Below are 14,193 nucleotides of genomic sequence, written 5' to 3' on the forward strand. Positions count from 1 at the left end.
CACAATGGTTTTTTCTCTTTCTTTTATTAATGAAACCAAAGCAGTTGAACAATTGAGCAATATGATTAATGAGAAACGACTGGAGGTCTCACTCCTCTTTATAAAATTCGATACAGAAGTTCTTGCTCTCATATCTAACCTTTTTTTTATATATATATATTTTGCTAGAAATTGCTTTGGCAGTGTAGAGGATTGTACCAACCCAAAAACATGTCACTAGTGTACTTATGCGTGATGATGTCACGCTCTCAAGTTTTCCCCTTCTTCTTTCCTTAAAATTTGTTAAATAAATCATCCGAAGAAATGGTTTGAATTAACCTAGAGCTAATTCCCTAATTAATAAATGCAATTAATAATTGGAATTGGCATCGTGGGATTTTTCTTGGGTTCCACATGTCGCAATGCATTAACATGATTTTTAGCGGAATTTTCAGAGCCCTATAAATAATTTTTAACCATTTAAAATCATCAAGGTGCAATTTTAATCCCAGGAAAATCCTTTTCCTTTTTCTTTTTTCTTTTCCTTCCTTTTTTTCTCTTGATGGACCGTCGGCCCATCTCTCTCCCGCGCCCCCATCCTTCTTGCTGGGCCGGCCCAAGCCGCCTCCCTCCTCTCCCCGGGTCACCGACAGGTGGGGCCCACCTACCGCCGAAACTGCCCACGCCGCCGCGGTTTCCCGCCCTTCTCCGCACCCCCACTCCGCCCCCACCTCGCGCCCACGTCGCTGCCCTCTCCCCTCTCTCTCTCCACCCCCACGTCGCCGGCCAAATAGGGGGCCACCCCACCCGTTTCCGCCCCTCCCGCGCCCATAAAATCACTCCCCCGAGTCTACTCTCTCGTTTCCCCCATTCGCCGTCCTCTCCCATGCCCCCTACCGCGCCCACGCTGTCACACCGAGCTCCGCCGCCCGCCGCCGACCTCCGGCCGCGCGCCGTCGCTGCTAGGCTCGCCGCCGCGCTATGCAACCACCGCCGCTACCTCGGCCGTCGCTCGTTTGCCACCAAACATCGCCGAAGCGCCGCTTCCCTCGCACGCCGGTGAGCTCTCCATTTCCGCCCAACTCTGGCCGGCCGCTCTAGTCGCCGTGGTCATCCTCCCCTTCTCCTAACCCGGTCATCGCTTTTCCCAGGTTGTGCCCGACCCCGTCCGCCATTGTCCGAAGCGCCGCCGCCGCTCGTCTCTTCCCGCGCCGGTCATCGTCGCCTCTCCGGTGAGGACCCCCTTTTCCTCCCCTTCCACTCCTCTCTCGTGCGCGCCGCCGCTCCCCGCATGCGTGCCATCGCACTGCGCCGCCGTCCGCGTTGCCGGCCGCTGCCACCGGCCGGTCGCCGGTCACCGGCCGCCGTTCGCCACCGTGTGCCATGCCCGGGTTGGCCTCGGTGTCGCCCGTCCCCAGCCGCCCGATCGGCCCTCGGCCGATCGTGGCCGTCCATCCCATGGCTTGGGTGGCCAGCCACGTGGTGCCACGTCGGCGCCACGTGGTACACCACCACCCCGGCCCCGTGGACCCGGTCCACGGTGGACCACCCCCTTTGAGCCGCTGACCCGTGAACCCCGCCTGCCAAGCTGCCCCCCCTTTCGCTGACATCCGCCCTGGGGATTTATTGCGCAATAATTAATTAAGGCCTTTTTCTTTATTAGTAAAAACATAGTTTATCTTCTAAAATTCATAAGTAATTCATCCGAGCTCCGTTTAAGTCTATTCAACTGTCAGTAAATTCATAAAAATCCCTAGAATTCATTAAAAATAGTTTTGTTCTCTGTTTCAGTAGTCTTATAGCATGTTTTGCTTGTGTGCTTTGTTTGTCGCGTAGATTTCGGCCGTTTCGTCGATCCGCGGTTCCTCGAAGACATTGCTGTGGTCTCATCAGTGCTAGAGCAAGGCAAGTCATGCATTACAATTGATCATATTGTACCCAATTTACAAATATCCCACATTTCTATTAAATGTTGCATTCTTTTACAATGTCATGTGGGATGGGTCCTATTACTCAGCCATATATTGTTTACCTTATGCCATTGATGACTTGGGTATCAAAATGACTAGATGTTGGTTTAGGAAATGCTTAGCCATGCCTAGCTCAACTAGTACACAAATGGGGATCACATTATTACATAGACTTTGACTATTAGCATAGCTTTGGATTGGTGCCACCGAAATGGTGTTAGTTAATTAAAATACACTGAATGGTGGGCTGTGGGTGCATGGTTTCGCTGGTCGCACCCATGGCAATTAAGGACCGGTTCACGGGAAACCCTGGGAGACTTACCGTGCTTACCACAAGCGGGAGTGGGCAACTGCTTGATCTGAAGTATAGCTCGACCCTTTCCTAGGCACCGGTGGCGAGGGTGGGCGTGATGGAGTTGGGTCAGCCGGGGTGTCCGGTTGTCCAGCTGCCGGATTCACCGCGGCGCAAGAGGGGACCACCCACTGCCTTTTGAGGGGTGAGGGTGAAACCTTAGCGTGGTGTGGATGGTTAGGGGAGGGTTATGCGGAGGGTCTTGTCACGATTTCTCTCCTTTGCAGTATCATGGTGATACTTCGGGGCATTGCGACATGTGTGGAATCGTGTCTTGTGGGTACAGTTGTACACCTCTGGCCAGCGTAAAACTATTCGAATAGCCGTGCCCGCGGTTATGGGCGATCAACCAGATTCACCGTGATTAGTCTCACCCCTAGCTTAGCTTAATGAACTGGTGTAGTTCAGGTGGTTGGTTGGGCCTATTGCAACGTGGTGTAGCGTTGGACAGTGATTGGTTAATACTGCTTAATTACTACAATTGTTTTACTGCTTTCAACTACTTCTTTTAAATGACTACTTTATTGCAAAGGAACCCCTTAGCCTCCTTTGGATATATCCTGCATCATACCTCCTCTTCCGGTATGACTTGCTGAGTACAGTGGGTAGTACTCAGTCTTGCTCTCTTTTCCCCCACACCAGAGCTGAAGATCTTCATAGTTGGAGCCGTCTTGTTGAGGTTGGTTTCGTCGCTGCCGTCAAGGGATGCCTGTGGAGTGGAGTCGCCTCGCTGCAGAATTCAAGCTTCCAAGTCTAGCTCGTTTTATCTTTTTCCGCTGCATTTGTAATCTTTTCTATTTTTGTAAGACGTGGATCTGTATGTCAACAATTGTCGTTTGTGTACCCTGGCTGGTCCTGGACAGGGGTTTAATGCACATTCAGCTTAGAAATTCTGGTTCGTGAATTTCTGGGCGTGATAAGTTGGTATCAGAGCCGACCTTGACCGTAGGACAAGCCAACTGGAAACCTAAGAGCCCTCTGAACCCCTTTTTCATCTGCATATGCTCTTTGCACTTGGATTTGTTTCGGGAAAATTTGGGGTTTTGCCTCTTTGGTTTGTGGGAAAAATCTTGGTCGTTCAGATCGGATCTTTAAAATTAGCTCAGTCTAGGGTTTTAGAAAAATTTTATTTGGAGTTTATTCAACAGTCAGTCGGGAATATATCGGGTGATATGCACTAAGTCGTGTCTATGTTCGATGGGGCAATTTTGTGCGTATCATTATAACTATGCATCTATTTTATGCATTAATTTATTGTTTAGTCAGTTGCATTAGTATCTTCATCTGGGTTCATGAAAAATGTTCCATGCATAAAAATCACCATGCTCAGTTATTTGTTTGAGTCATTTGTTGCTTTGTTTATTTGGATTTGAGCATGCATTGGTTCCTATCCCTTGTCCATCTTAGGTGTTAGACCTGTTCCTCGATCGCAAGCGCCGCTCCGAGCTTCAGAGTCGCCGCCCTTAGCTTTATCGTCTGCTTAGTCTATTTGCTTGCTAGTTTCCATGTTTTAGGTTTGTTGCTTGTGGGTTAGTCGGCGGTCGATATCATGTGTCAGTGGTATGGCTGCCTTAATTAGGAGTTGCGTGCCTCTTTTTCAGTGTTTTAATAAAGATTAAGATAATTGCACTTAAATTTATAAGAAAGATTAGTTTCTAAGCCCCCTGTTTTTCTTCCTTTCCTCATATTTCTACCTATCCCCCTTCAGATGGTGAAGACAAGGAATGGTTCCCGTGAATCCAACAACACCAGTGGCAGCGAAGAGCATATCAGTGGAGCACGTGCCAGCGATACGTCTGACAACAGTCTGTCTCCACCGCCCGAGAACCCAACAATCGCTCAGGTGTTGGACAATTAGACTCAGATGATGACAATGATGATGCAACAGATGCAGCAACAGTAGGTGCAGTAGCAAGCACAGCAGCAGCAGCAGAACCTGCAGTTTGGTCTTCCACCTGCCCAGTCCAAACTGTTGGAGTTTCTCCGTGTCAAGCCGCCCACTTTCTCAAGCACCACCAACCCAATCGAGGCCAACGATTGGCTCCATGCGACTTTAGAAGAAGTTGAATCTTTTGCAATGCAACGACCAAGAGAATGTTGCTTTTACTACACACCAGCTGCAAGGTCCTGCTTCTGTTTGGTGGGACAACTACATGGTGACCCGTCCAGCTGGGACAGAGGTTACTTGGTCAGAGTTTTGTCAGAGTTTCAATAAGGCATAGGTTCCCGAGGGAATTGTGGCACAAAAGAAGAGAGAGTTCCGTTCTTTGCAGCAAGGAACTAGGACAGTTATAGAGTATCTGCATGAGTTCAACCGCCTCGCACACTACGCTCCTGAGGACGTGCGCACTGATGCCGAGAGGCAGGAGAAGTTTTTGTCTGGTCTTGATGATGAATTGACCAACCAACTGATCTCCAAGGATTATGAGGACCTTGAGAAGCTTGTGGACAAGGCTATCCGTCAGGAAGAGCAGTGCAACAAGATGAATCGTAAGAGGAAGCCAGCTCAGCTCAGGACTTCCCAGGGGATCAGTCAGAAGCTTCCTTTCACGATGGGACATCAGGGTGGACCTTCCAGCATGATTATCTGGCAGCACCGTCCTTACCACCCGGGTAGCTATAGCAAGAACTACAACAGTGGCAGTCACAGCAACAGTGAGCAACACAGCCTCAACCCTACTCCAAGTCCACTAATTATTCCAGCTCAGTCAGCTCTGCCAGCTTAGCTAGGACAGCCCAAGAAGTTTGGAGAAAAGCCCGAACTCTGCTTCAATTGTAACGAGCCCGGACACATGGTACGTACGTGCCTGAAGCCAAGACGTGCCGGACTCAAGTTCGTTCAGGCCCGTGTCAATCATGCATCTGCAGAGGAGGCGCAGTCAGCTCCAGAGGTCATATTGGGCACATTTCCCGTCAACTCGACACCGGCAATAATATTATTTGATTATGGTGCAACTCATTCCTTCATTTCCAAGCGTTTTGCTGGTGCACATGGGTTATCTTTAGTGAAGCTTAAGATACCAATGCGAGTTCATACTCCTGGAGGTGGCATGACCACAACTCACTACTGCCCATCAGTGACAGTTGAAATTCAAGGGTTGATTTTTCCAGCCAACCTCATTCTTCTCGAATCCAAGGATCTAGATGTTATTCTTGGAATGGATTGGCTGACAAGGCACAGAGGAGTGATTGATTGTGCTAGCCGCACCATCAAGTTGACCAATGCGAAAGGAGAAGTGGTAACCTTCCAGTCTCCAGTGCTGCAGAAGCAAGGGATCAGTTTAAACCAGGTTGCTGGTGAAGAACAAGAGGTAGCAATGGAGAAAACCACTAAGAAGTTGGAGGATATTCCCGTAGTTAGAGAGTATCCATAGGTTTTTCCGGACGATCTGACAACAATGTCACCAAAAAGGGATATCGAGTTCCGAATTGACTTGGTACCTGGAACTGCACCGATCCACAAGTGGCCTTACAGAATGGGAGCCAACGAGTTGGCGGAAGTCAAGAAGCAAGTTGATGAGCAGTTACAGAAGGGATACATCCGCCCGAGCACGTCGCCTTGGGGTGCTCCGGTTATCTTTGTGGAAAAGAAAGATAAAACCAAGAGGATGTGCACTGACTACCGCGCACTCAACGAGGTTACTATTAAGAACAAGTACCCTTTGCCAAGGATTGATGATCTGTTTGATCAGTTGAAAGGAGCTACTGTGTTCTCTAAGATAGACCTGCGATTAGGCTATCGCAAGTTGAGGATCCATGAAGAGGATATTCCAAAGACAGCATTCATTACTCATTATGGGTTGTTCGAATGCACAGTTATGTCTTTCGGACTCACTAATGCACCTGCCTTCTTCATGAATTTGATGAACAAGGTGTTTATGGAATTTCTGGACAAGTTTGTCGTGGTTTTCATCGATGACATACTTATCTACTCCAAGTCCGAGGAAGAACATGAGCAGCATCTTCGGTTGGTACTTGAAAAGCTAAAAGAGCACCAGCTATATGCCAAGTTCAGCAAGTGTGACTTCTGGCTAAAGGAAGTTCAGTTTCTCGGTCACGTCGTAAATGCTCAAGGAGTGGCCGTTGATCCAGCAAATGTGGAGTCAGTTACCAAGTGGACCCCACCAAAGACAGTCACTCAGATTCGGAGTTTTCTGGGACTTGTGGGCTATTACCGCCGGTTCATTGAGAACTTCTCTAAAATTGCCAAGCCAATGACACAACTATTGAAGAAGGAAGAAAAGTTTATCTGGTCTGCTGAATGCAATAGGAGTTTTGAAGAACTCAAACGACGGTTGGTGTCTGCACCAATTTTAATTCTGCCTGATCAGACGAAAGATTTCCAGGTTTATTGTGATGCATCTCGCTAGGGGCTAGTTTGTGTGTTGATGCAAGATGGCAAAGTGGTTTCTTATGCTTCACGACAGTTGCGTCCTCATGAAGGCAACTACCCGACCCATGATCTGGAATTGGCCGCGGTTGTTCATGCTTTAAAGATCTGGCGGCACTATCTCATCGGTAACCGTTGTGAGGTATATACAGACCACAAAAGTCTGAAGTACATCTTCACCCAACCTGATCTGAATCTCCGACAGCGAAGATGGTTGGAGCTAATCAAAGATTATGATATGGGAATACACTACCATCCCGGCAAGGCTAATGTGGTAGCAGATGCCTTGAGCAGGAAGAGCTACTACAATGTTGCATGGGTAGAAAAACTATGTTGTGAGGTTCAACGCGATTTCGAACAGCTGAACCTTGGTATAGTTGAGCACGGATTCGTGGCTGCCCTAGAGGCACAACCCACACTAGTGGAGCAGGTTCGCATAGCTCAAGCAAGTGATCCTGGAATAGCAGAGCTCAAAAAGAACATGAGAGTTGGAAAAGCCCGAGGTTTCACTAAGGATGAACACGGAACAATCTGGATGGGAGAAAGATTGTGTGTACCTGAAAACAAGGAATTAAAAGACTTGATACTGACAGAAGCTCATCAAACTCAGTATTCCATTCATCCTGGCAGTACCAAAATGTACCAAGACCTCAAAGAAAAATTCTGGTGGGTCAGCGTGAGAAGGGAAATAGCTGAATTCGTCGCACTCTGTGACGTCTGTCAGCGTGTGAAGGCAGAACACCAAAGGCCAGCAGGTTTGCTACAGCCCCTTCAGATTTCAGAATGTAAGTGGGAAGAAATAGCAATGGACTTTATCACCGGTTTGCCCAGGACGTCATCGGGGCATGATTCTATTTGGGTAGTTGTTGACCGACTCACCAAAGTGGCTCACTTCATTCCAGTGCACACTACCTACTCAGGGAAGAAGTTAGCAGAGCTTTATCTGGCAAGAATCATGTGTTTACATGGTGTACCTAAGAAGATAGTGTCTGATCGAGGGAGCCAATTCACTTCAAAGTTCTGGCAGAAATTGCAAGAGGAATTGGGAACCCGTTTGAACTTCAGCACAGCCTACCATCCACAGACTGATGGTCAGACCGAGCGAGTCAACCAAATATTGGAGGATATGTTAAGAGCCTATGCGCTTGACTTTGGATGAGAATGGGACAAAAGCTTGCCGTATGCGGAGTTCTCGTACAATAACAGTTACCAGGCTAGTCTGCAAATGGCACCCTTTGAAGCACTGTATGGACAAAGGTGTTGTACTCTGCTATTCTAGGATCAGACAGGGGAACGCCAGTTGTTTGGGACGGAAGTTTTAAATGAGGCAAAAGAAAAAGTCAGAGCTGTCAGGGAAAGACTGAGAATCGCGCAATCTCGACAGAAAAGATATGTAGACAACCGCCAAAGGGAGCTTGCTTTCGAAGCAGGGGACTATGTGTACCTTCGCGTCACTCCACACCGGGGAGTACACCGCTTCCAAACCAAAGGAAAGTTGGCACCGTGCTTTGTGCGACCATATCGGATTTTGGAACGTAGAGGTGAAGTCGCTTACCAGCTTGAGCTTCCCTCCAACATGCTTAGCATTCATAATGTGTTCCACGTCTCTCAGTTGAAGAAATGTTTGAGAGTTCCTGAGGAACAGGCAAGTCCGGATCACATTGAAATTCAGGAAGATCTGACGTATGTGGAGAAGCCGACTCGTATCCTCGAAACTAGTGAGAGAAGGACCAAGAACAAAGTAATCAGATTCTGCAAAGTTTAGTGGAGCCACCACTCGGAAGAAGAGGCCACTTGGGAAAGAGAAGATGAGTTGAAGGCCGCCCATCCGCACCTCTTCGCCAGCTCTTCCGAATCTCGGGGTCGAGATTCCGTTTAAGATGGGTAGGTTTGTCACGCCCTGAAGTTTTCCCCTTCTTCTTTCCTTAAAATTTGTTAAATAAATCATCCGAAGAAATGGTTTGAATTAACCTAGAGCTAATTCCCTAATTAATAAATGCAATTAATAATTGGAATTGGCATTGTGAGATTTTTCTTGGGTTCCACATGTCGCAATGCATTAACAGGATTTTAGCGGAATTTTCAGAGCCCTATAAATAATTTTTAACCATTTAAAATCATCAAGGTGCAATTTTAATCCTAGAAAAATCCTTTTCCTTTTTCCTTTTTCTTTTCCTTCCTTTTTTCTCTTGATGGGCCGTCGGCCCATCTCTCTCTCGTGCTCCCATCCTTCTTGCTGGGCCGGCCCAAGCCGCCTCCCTCCTCTCCCCGGGTCACCGACATGTGGGGCCCACCTGTCGGACCCGTCTTCCTCCTCCAACCGGCGGCAACCGCCACTGCTGCCGAAACCGCCCACGCCACCGCCGTTTCCCGCCCTTCTCCGCGCCCCCACTCCGCCTGCACTTCGCGCCCACGTCACCGCCCTCTCCCCTCCCCGGCATCTCCCGCGCACGCGCGCCCGATAATGGGCGGGATTCGATTTTGAATCCCACCCCCTCTCTCTCTCCACCCCCACGTCGCCGGCCAAATAGAGGGCCACCCCGCCCGTTTCCGCTCCTTCCGCGCCCATAAAATCACTCCCCCGAGTCCCCTCTCTCGTTTCCCCCATTCGCCGTCCTCTCCCACGCCCCCAACCGCGCCTGCGCCGTCACACCGAGCTCCGCCGCCCGCCGCCGACCTCCGGCGGTGCGCCGTCGCTGCTAGGCTCGCCGCCGCGCTGCGCAACCACCGCCGCTACCTCCGCCGCCGCGAGAGCTACCTCGGCCGTCGCTCGCTTGCCGCCAAACGTCGCCGAAGCGCCGCTTCCCTCGCACGCCGGTGAGCTCTCCATTTCCGCCTGACTCCGGCCGGCCGCTCTAGTCGCCGTGGTCATCCTCCCCTTCTCCTAACCCGGTCATCGCCTTTCCCAGGTTGTGCCTGACGCCATCTGCCATTGTCCGAAGCGCCGCCGCCGCTTGTCTCTTCCCGCGCCGGTCGCCGTCGCCCCTCCGGTGAGGACCCCTTTTTCTTCCCCTTCCTCTCCTCTCTCGTGCGCGCCGCTTCTCCCCGCATGCGTGTCGTCGCACTGCGCCGCCGTCCGCGTCGCCGGCCGGTCGCCACCGTGCGCCATGCCCGGGCTGGCCTTGGTGCCGCCCGTCCCCAGCCGCCCGATCGGCCCTCGGCCGATCGTGGCCGTTCATCCCATTGCTGGCGTGGCCAGCCACGTGGTGCCACGTGGTACACCACCACCCCGGCCCCGTGGACCCAGTCCACGGTGGACCACCCCCTTTGAGCCGCTGACTCATGGGCCCCGCCTACCGAGCCACCCCCCCCCTTTCGCTGACGTCAGCCCTGGGGATTTATTGCGCAATAATTAATAAAGGCCTTTTTCTTTATTAGTAAAAACATAGTTTATCTTCTAAAATTCATAAGTAATTCATCCGAGCTCCGTTTAAGTCCATTCAAGTCTCAGTAAATTCATAAAAATCCATAGAATCTATTAAAAATGGTTTTGTTCTCTGTTTCAGTAGTCTTATAGCATGTTTTGCTTGTGTGCTTTGTTTGTCGCGTAGATTTCGGCTATTTCGTTGATCCGCGGTTTCTCGAAGACGTTGCTGTGGTCTCATCAGTGCTAGAGTAAGGCAAGTCATGCATTACAATTGATCATATTGTACCCAATTTACAAATATCCCGCATTTCTATTAAATGTTACATTCTTTTATAATGTCATGTGGGATGGGTCCTAATACTCAGCCATATATTGTTTACCTTATGCCATTGATGACTAGGTATCAAAATGACTAGATGTTGGTTTAGGAAATGCTTAGCCATGCCTATCTCAACTAGTACACAAATGGGGATCACATTATTACATAGACTTTGACTATTAGCATAGCTTTAGATTAGTGCCACCGAAATGGTGTTTGTTAATTAAAATACACTGAATGGTGGGCTGTGGGTGCATGGTTTCGCTGGTCGCACCCATGGCAATTAAGGACCGGTTCATGGGAAACCCTGGGAGACTTACCGTGCTTACCACAAGCGGGAGTGGGTAACTGCTTGATCTGAAGTATAGCTCGACCCTTTCCTAGGCACCGGTGGCGAGGGTGGGCGTGATGGAGTTGGGTCGGTCGGGGTGTCCGGTTGTCCAGCTGCCGGATTCACCGCGGCGCAAGAGGGGACCGCCCACTGCCTTTTGAGGGGTAGGGGTGAAACCTTAGCGTGGTGTGGATGGTTAGGGGAGGGTTATGCGGAGGGTCTTGTCACGATTTCCCCCCCTTTGCAGTATCATGGTGATACTTCGGGGCATGGCGACATGTATGGAATCGTGTCTTGTGGGTACAGTTGTACACCTCTGGCCAGAGTAAAACTATTCGAATAGCCGTGCCCGCGGTTATGGGCGATCAACCAGATTCACCGTGATTAGTCTCAACTCTAGCTTAGCTTAATGAACTGGTGTAGTTCAGGTGGTTGGTTGGGCCTGTTGCAACGTGGTGTAGCGTTGGACAGTGATTGGTTAATACTGCTTAATTACTACAATTGTTTTACTGCTTTCAACTACTTCTTTTAAATGACTACTTTATTGCAAAGGAACCCCTTAGCCTCCTTTGGATATATCCTGCATCATACCTCCTCTTCCGGTATGACTTGCTGAGTACAGTGGGTAATACTCAGTCTTGCTCTCTTTTCCCCCACACCAGAGCTGAAGATCTTCATAGTTGGAGTCGTCTTGTTGAGGTTGGTTTCGTCGCTGCCATCAAGGGATGCCTGTGGAGTGGAGTCGCCCCGCTGCAGAATTCAAGCTTCCAAGTCTAGCTCGTTTTATCTTTTTCCGCTGCATTTGTAATCTTTTCTATTTTTGTAAGACGTTGATTTGTATGTCAACAATTATCGTTTGTGTACCCTGGCTGGTCCTAGACAGGGGTTTAATGCACATTCAGCTTAGAAATTCTGGTTCGTGAATTTCTGGGCGTGACAGATGCCCTGACAAAAGTGCAAGAATGTTGTACTGTAATAAGTGTGGTCCTTTAGGAAGTTACATTAGTGGGTAAAAAAGGCCATATAATTCGCACTATTTCAGGATATGCCACTCAATTTGACTGCTTTTATAATATGCAATCAGAAGCGTGAATTCCTTCGTTCCATGCCACTTTTATCTATTTCCCGAGTTTCTCAAATTTCTCATATTTTCTTTCCTCTTCCCAACTTGGCCAGACGGATTTATCCATAGGCCCACATGTCAGGATAGGAAGAGAGATAGACTGCTTCTCTCAAGGAAAAAAATCAAATCGGTCGATCCACATCCTGCCCGACCGCAGTGACGACCTCGCTGTGCCGTTGCTTTGTCCCCCGCCCCACACCTCACTGGCAGCTTCGCGCCTACCCCTCGAACTGGCATACTACTTGTCGATGCCGTGGATGACTGTCGACGCCGCTACGGCAGTGGGCGGCAAGATGTCGTAGCAGAAGACGGCGACAGTGTCGGCTCCGCCGCCTCCAAAGCCGTGCAACAATTGGTGGAACGGAACAACGCGGTGGAGGGGAGGCAACGGGGGTAGTAGGCACTACTAGAAAATGATTTTTACTAACTCTGGTTCTTATTTTTCTAGAACCAAAAAAAAACCCCCTCATATAACCATTTGCAAAAATATCTAGAGACCCCCTAGATTTTTGCCCCGCCTATGAAAATCAACTATGGTCGGAGCCTTAAGTGGTCCGCTTGGAAAAATACGATTTTCAAAGGTGGGACCTTCAGTGGTCCGCCTGCAAAATGTGGAGGCGCTATTAAAGTTTGGCTAAGTCCCACAGGTCCCCATCCATCTCTTCTTCTCATTTCCTCCAGCCTTCCTCCACCTTCGAGCTTCATGCAGGTCATGACAACGACGACACCTGGATTTGTAGTCAGCCGCTAACGACTACAGCGGCTGGACAACTTCAATGGTGCTTGGATCCGCCGTTGGTCGGCCTCGGGTGTGCGGGTCTGCCGCTGGCCGACTGCGGGAGCGCGGATCCGCCATCGACCAGCCATGGGAGCCTGGCTCTGCCTGCTTGACTCTTGAAAATCTATTCAAATCAAATTAGATAGACATGTTAGTTTTGGCTTCATCGGATCAGAGGAGGTGTGGGGTCCCTACTATGACAAGCCCCTCGAATCTATCATCGAACCCTTAAGAATATTGTGATGTATTCTCTAATCATTTGCCATGTTAATTACTTCATTGCATCAAATCTTCTGCCCCTTTCAACTCCTCACAAGTTCTTTGAAATCCATTTTCAAACATCTCCCTCAATTGTTCCCATGAGTGTAGCAATAATGTTGGTATTGTGAAGAGCTAGGACAAAACTATCTCTTTGAGCACCGTGCGCAAGACTTTTGCATTTGTGTTGCCATCTTCACCGGTGGCTTTTATTGTTGTCTCATATACTCTCAAGAATTCATTTGCGCCTGTGTTGCTGTTGAGCTTTCTTATGTTTGAAAGTTTGAATTTCATTGGCTAGGGTTTCATTTGCAATGCTGGACTTAGAGAGTATTTTTCATTGATTGATCGAACTCCTCGTGATTGTACAAACTGTTGCTATTTCAAAAATGTTGGCACACAAGGTTGGAACAATGTGTACTGATACTATTGGTGATAAAGTTGTTTTGCAAAGTTCAATGTTTTATACGTTTGATGTGAGACTAGTTGTGGGTTTTGTTGTGGGATGGGTTGTATTGTGAAGCTCGATTTGTCTTGTTGATGGATTAACTGAGCGATGATATTTTGTATGTTCTATTGTGATGTTTGGTTTTGTATTGGTATAGCTTGGGTTGGTTGAGGTATATTGACTAGTATTTGTATTTGGGGTATTAGGTTGGTTGTATAAGGTATTGGGCTGATGTTCTTTTGATGTGCATGAAAGACTGCTTTGCTGACTATGTTTGGATTTTGGCTCATTGAGTTATTGTGGTTTGAATGTTGTTGGGTGGGTTGAAATGGAATAGAATGGTTTGGGTTTACAGTGAATGGTTGTTATTAGGTTGTTGTATTCAAATCAGGAGCCGAAGCACTATTCATGTTTGAGTTCAGAAGGTTCAACTGAACAAACTAAATTGAACTTAGTAGACCATTTTTCATTCTGCTAAGAGATCAAAGGCTTGATGTCGATTGGTCAAGAATGTGTAGCCACATCAACATCTGCACTTGCACAAATCATGTTTTGTCGTAAGAAGTCTTTGTATTCTTGTTGCGTTGCTTTGTACCATGTCGTGTTTATCATTAGAGCCCTTTGTTCTTGCACCATACTAACTAATGCTTCCATTCTCAATGCTAGCACTCCACTTGCCACTTCAGTTGTGACTCTTGCTTCCTCAGCTTTCTGCTCTTCATCTTTGACAGTTGCACCTTACTCGAAATCATTCATGTTCTCAAATTCGGCTCCTCTGCTTCTACAACATTGAATTCAGGTGACTAAGGTGATTTTCCGAACACTTCAGCATATCTCGCTATTACCACTTATCTTCGTTGAGGTCTTGGTTTCATCTA

The sequence above is a fragment of the Oryza sativa genome, chromosome 6 (assembly GCF_034140825.1).
Source record: "Oryza sativa Japonica Group chromosome 6, ASM3414082v1".
NCBI lineage: Eukaryota > Viridiplantae > Streptophyta > Magnoliopsida > Poales > Poaceae > Oryza > Oryza sativa.